Genomic DNA, 7,128 nt, shown 5'->3' on the forward strand with positions numbered 1-7,128 from the left:
TTTAAAAAAAATTATTGTTTTTGAACTACAGCTGATCGGTAATCATTTTTATTTGATTATAGGAACTCAGATAAGTTCACCAAACTTTCACTACATATGACAACACTATGATGTGTGGCTAATATAATGAAAAAAAAAAAAGAAAAATATATTATTATTTGAATTTATTTGATTTTTTTTAATATAATATAATATAAATCAGATGTTTTTAAACCCCAGTACACTAAGAAAAAAAATTTTTATTATGAATACATATGAAATATATTAGAGCTATATAGTTGCCATCCAATGTATTATGGATATTGCATTAGTGAATGGATAGGTTGCTCCTGATATCAAAACATTCAGGTTTACATAAACGATTTTTATAAATTTAATATTTTTTAACAGAATATAACTCAATTACGTTATTTACCACTTTTTAACCATAACTTATAAATACATTATATAAATCAATTTTCGTAGATTTAATTAATTTTACCATCATTTGAATATTTTTTAAGTTATCTAATTATAATTGTTCTTTACGATATAAGCTCATTGTTGTATAAACAACCTTGATGTATCAGTCTACCATTTTTAAATTGTTGAAAACACAAATAATATTAAGTAAGAGAACTAAGAAATAGGCACAATTCATTGCTTTTTTTTTTGTCTAGAAAATCATGGATTCTATTAAGAGGCAGTATACGAATTTGTTAAATGTTCTAAAACACCACTTTATTTTATCCCCAAAATATCAATCAGTAGTTGAATAAAGTTTACTTGTTTGTAAGTTTTTTATGATTTTAAATGCTATTACTTAAAAATTCAAATTCTAGAAAAGTAAATTAACATAAACTATAATCAAATTCATTTATGAAACAGTATATTACAAAATATTTGTTTTTGATAGTTACGTACTTAAATTTGGTAAAATTTTACTACTCTATTTTAAGGTTATTGCTTTAAAAATAATAGGTTAAAATTTAATTTTTACTACATCAATATGTTAATAATATATTTAATTTATTAAAATCACTTTTTTGTTGAGTAAATTAATCATAACTTAATTTATTTCACTGTTATAAAATAATATGTTTATATATATTGTTATTTAAATTTTTTTTTTAAATTGGTTAAAATACCATTGTAAAGTAATTATCAACAGTTATCAACAATAACTAATGTATAACTAACTCAACTTAAAATGTTTATATCAACAAAAGTATATATGACACGATTAATGAAGTTTCTCGATTTACACAAGGTAAATAGAAATGTGATAGGTAGTAAAAATTTCAAGCAATTTTTTTATTTATAACAAAATACAAAATTACATTTGAATAACGAATTTTATCTAAATTTTAACTTCAAATGTCTTTACAAAATTAAGTTATTGCTATAGTATAAATTTAAGAGAGTAGTATGAAAAAACCGACTTACCGCCTAGTGTTGCAGATCACCTAGAATATTATAGATGAACTGCAAACAATCCCAACTTATTCGACCGAATGGAAACAATCCTAATCAACAAAATTACATATAACAATTATAATGATAAAAGGGTTGTACATGAAGATAAAGTACACAATTTAGCTCACGGTCATTATAGACTAGAGTAAGTTATAAAATACAATTATTTTAAAATAGTTTTTAATATTTCTAAATTTATACGAGTATGAAGAGTTGACTGAAATGATAATTGAGAATAAAAATTAGTATTTTATAATACTTAACTATAACAACAAAAAAAAGACCATTGTTAAAATATGATTATTGTTTATTAAATAATAAAATTACATTGAATATATAGGTACATTAAAATTTTAATAATTATTTATAAACCATTTTTTTAATACAAATGCTTTATACAATGAACATTTGGTAGTATGAAATTCCTTGTGTAAAATACATCGAGGTAGTGTATTGTCATAAGCCAAGTTATCTGTACGAGGACACATTAGGTCTTCCATATTCATGACATTGGTGTAAGGCATGAACTCACTAATAATTGTATTTTTCTGCAAACCTTTAACGTAAATTGTGTTGTATTTGATCGATTGAAATATTTTTTCTATTTCCGTGTACTCCACATCGCCGCAATCTAATGTCAAGCCGTGGTACCGTCGTTTAAGCCAATTGTTTACGCTCCTACTTTTTGCATCTTGTGTTAAAGAAGAGTGCTTGAACACCCAATGTTGCATAGTACAAGATTTTATGTCTACAATAGACATCTCTTTAATTTTGTACTCACTTTTCACTCCAAGAACGCATTGGATATCCAAAATAGCAGAAGACATTGTAGTTCGTATAAAGATGTAGTAAATACTTTTTTCAGACCGTCTGCGATGTATAGTATTGATTTTTAAATTTTAATGATACGCACGGCTATATTTGAACACGTTAACTGTTACGTTTCCGTTTGTTCTTTTTGGATGATAATAAGTTTTTGATTTTCTTCAAGTAAACGCTCAAATTTAGGTAATTTAGACAAATGCGATTTGATCGACTGTTTGAGATTTTAAAAAAATTATTTGGTTTCACTATCCAGAGAACTTCCAAACACGTTCAAGTCTGTAGCACGACTAATGAGCACAATAATGTTTTTACATCGAGGGGATAAATCCAAATATTGTACGTAGACTCAAAACCCCTCCATTTTAATTTTTTCTGTAATTAAATATAATTATTAAGAAGCCGGAGTATAATTATAATCGATATGTTAATCACACTTACTGTTGTATGATTAATTTACATTCAATAATCGACTATATATTTATTTAATGACTCATAAATTTAAAGTTGTACAAATTAGTACAAATTTGTAATGATATTATCACAGTACAATTATTATTGTTGACATTTTAATAAGTTGTATATAAATCTCGATAAGATCGTACGATTGATCTAATAGTGTGTTAGCCGACAGCTTAAAACGTTTGTTCGAAATTGAAATAATAATAGTGTATTAAGTTTTATTCAGTTTTTTTTCTACGAAAGTAGCGACGCGGCTTTGTCTAGGTATATCATCTAAATATTTACATGAAATATACTACTCACTATACGATTATATTTATTATAATTATTATTATTGTATGATATTTTAGCAGAATTGGATTTTTGGAGTGTCGATCAGCAGCTTGCGTTCGTGTTTGTTTTGCAGTCAACACTCGTTTCAATCTGTAAGTTTATACTCTGTTAATAATTTATCATAATAAGTTATTAAAATATAATGTCCTAGGAAAAATATTATATTTTTGATTTTTTTTTTTAATTTCGATTAAAACTGTAGTTTATAATGTCTGTACACCATTTCTCGGTCCCTTTCAAATCGTTAATAATATCAATTTATTTATTTCTTGTGCATAATATCTTAATTATACAGTATAACAACCCAGTATAATCTAATCAAGCTATAATCTTAACAAACAAAAAATTTAATATTAAGATAATTATTTTAAAAATAAAATTAGATGCAACTACAGTTGTTCGTTAAAACTTATATTATTTTAATTATGTATGTGTTAAGCGCAACGTGTCTAAATTCCAACTAGTATTGTTTATGGGTTTTGTATCCAATTTATAATCATATACAATATGAATATTATAATTCTGTTATCTGATGGTAAGAGAGTTGGAGAATTCCTAAATGGAAACACACTTGCATTAACTTGCAGTTAAAAGTAAAATATTTCCAGTCGTTTTAAAATGCGCCATGAAAAGCCCTAAAAAAGTACAACGGGTTTATTATTTAAATGTATTATTAAACATATAAAACTTTATTGTTATGTTATTTATTTTATATTTTTAAAATGTATTGTAATATTCAAATAATGATACACCTAATATTATTATATTATTTAATTAATATTTTTAAAATTTATGTGGGTTAATAACCTACACCTTTATCTTACCTATATAATCGGTTTTTACGTTACACGATAACAGCTATATTTGGTAGTATTGCAATATTGACGATTTTATTATGATTATTTTTCATAATAGTAATAGTTAATTTAAAAAAAAAACGCCGCGCAAAAACACCCAAAGTGTCGAATAGCTGTGCCGAAATGTCCGATTCCCTTAGAATCAAATGTTTATATTAGCATTATCTATTTATGATTAAATTTTCAAAATATTTTGATATTTTTTAAGCTATTTATAGACAATTGAAATATTCGATTTTATTTGTACATCATGGTTGACATAAATAAAATAAGATAGTTATTGTAATAGTTATTGTAACTGTTTAATTTTAGACCTACAGCATTTTATATTTAGTGAAATTCATACAAATGACTGATTGTGGTGTTAAAAATTTTAGTTATTTATATTTAACAGAATTTAAGATGGGGTGAATGTACTGGAATTATTAATTTGACTCAGGCCATGCCTTACAGGAATTAAAGTTATAATAATCCATAAACTTTATAATATTATATTCAGATTGTAATCATATCATGATTTTTATCGAAATGTGAGTTACACTTACTACTGTATAATATATATTTTACATTCAAATAGCAACTATAATTTATTTATTTTATGATTCAAAACTTTATGGCCATGAATAATTTGACCTTTTTTATTTTATTAAATTAGTAAAAATTTTTCATGATATTATAACTGTACAGTTATAACCATATTAGGCACTGATTATTATCAAAAACCATATTTTCATGTAATCAAAAAAAATTAAATGTCGATGATGATTGACTAATACATGCGCAAATGAGTAATTGTTATCTACAAATATTAGTCAATCTCTAATCACGTCTTTATTATTGACATTTAAATAATTTTTATATTAACCTCGATACGATAGTGTGTTAAGTATTATTCAGTTTTCTTTTTCGACGAAAGCAGCGACGCGGCGTTTTATAGGTATATCATCTAAATTTTTAGATGAAATATACTACTCACCATACGATTATATTTATTATTATTAATATTGTATGATGTATTAGCAGAATTGGATTTTTGGAGTGTCGATCGACAGCTCGAGTTCGTGTCCCATTTGCATTCAACAGTCAACACTCGTTTTAATACGTAAGTTAAAATTTTTTGAAATACAATATACGGCGAAAAATATTTTTATTAATCGATATATATTTATAGACAACCGTTAATTAATTTATATTTTCAAATTTTTTTTTTTAATTCCCCTAAAAAAAACTGTAGTTTATATTGCCCATATATTTATTACATTTAGTAATTTCATTACTATAGGTACCTAAGTATAGTGGATTTCCGTTATATTTATTTTGGTTTGATGTCCAACTTTTATAAACGGACTTTATATCCATGTATTTTTTGTACGTGATTCAGCATATTTAGGTTTATGAATATTATAATATTTGGTGTACCAGTCTTTAAAATTAAAGTGTTATGAGTATCGTCAGAATTACACCCATTACCAGAAAATTACGATATTACACGATAGTTTATTGTGGACAATTTAATTTAGTCGATACCTTGAGGTGTAAAAATCAAAAACCCTTATAACTTCTAAATACGTATTTGGTGAAAATCATTTATTATTTATTTTTGAATATAACTACTTATATTTTATTATGAAATAATTTTGTAATTAGGTATTAATTATGAACTCATGTATAAATTTATTATGTTACATTAAAAACGTGGAGCCGCATGGGCTACGTCCAACCCGAATGATATAGATGTATAACGTTATAGGACGACGTGTTTCAGAGGACGTCGCCCATTCGGCTTTCATTTAAAAAAAAAAAGGTCAATTCCTTAACGGCTCCCATCAAAAAAGCTTTTACGAACACGTACCCAAACGGCTCTGGTTTTTTAAAACACATATTTTTTCCCACTTCATACAGATTTAAGATCGTATCAGAAGAGGTGTAGTTAAGAATATATTGATGAACACTAACTAAATTATACAAAAAAATGTATAAAAAAGTACGTTTTATTGTGTTACATTTTAAAGTTAAAAAAATGTATAAAAAGGATATAAAAAAGCATATTATATTATTATGAATTAAATTAAGAAAAAGTTTTAAAAAAAAGTAAAACGAGTGTATATATAATAATTAATAATATTAAAAAAATTTAAAAATTTAAATTGTTTGTAAATTTTTTTTCGATGGGAGCCGTTTAGGAATTAAGCAAACAATGAACGGGAGCTGTTTTGAATGTGCCGTTCGGTTTATAACATATTATTTTTGTTGATTAATATAAAGACAAATTAATTTTGTATTTAAATCAATAAAATTATTTTAAACCCCAAGTTTTCTAATCGAAATATTAGTCACATTTACTACTGTATACATTTTTCATTCAAATAGTGGCTATAATATATTTATTTTATGACTCATTATTATTTTATTAAAATAGTACATATTATTTGTAATGACATTATAAATGTATTGGACACTGATTATTATTAAAATCTAATTTTCATGTAATCATAAAAATTATTTCGTTAATGATTGAATAATACATGCCCAAATGTGTAATTGTTATCTACAAATAATAGTCAATCTCCTACCACGTCGTTATTATTGACATTTAAATAATTTTTATATAAACCTCGATACGATTGTACGATTGATGTTATACTGTGTAAGCCGACAGCCTAAAACGTTTGTTTGAAACAATAATAGTGTGTTAAGTATTATTCAGTTTTCTTTTTCGACGAAAGCAGCGACGCGGCGTTTTATAGGTATATCATCTAAATTTTTAGATGAAATATACTACTCACCATACGGTTATATTTATTATTATTATTATTGTATGATGTTTTAGCAGAATTGGATTTTTGGAGTGTCGATCGGCAGCTCGAGTTCGTGTCCCATTTGCATTCAACAGTCAACACTCGTTTCAATCCGTAAGTTTAATTTCTGTTATAATTTATTGAAATATATTATACGGCGAAAAATATGTTTATTACTCGATATATATTTATAGACAACTGTTAATTAATTTATATTTTCAATTTTACTTTTTAATACTGAAAAATAATGTAGTTTATAGTATACGTTCTTGGTCACTCAAATCGTAAATAATATCAATTTAATTATTTTTTTTGTATATTATATCCTTATTATTCAGTAGTAAGATTTGTCATTTTTTTACGATACCAAAAAACCGGATTCACGACAATTCAGCGCGCTG

The sequence above is a fragment of the Rhopalosiphum padi genome, chromosome 3, assembly GCF_020882245.1.
Source record: "Rhopalosiphum padi isolate XX-2018 chromosome 3, ASM2088224v1, whole genome shotgun sequence".
NCBI lineage: Eukaryota > Metazoa > Arthropoda > Insecta > Hemiptera > Aphididae > Rhopalosiphum > Rhopalosiphum padi.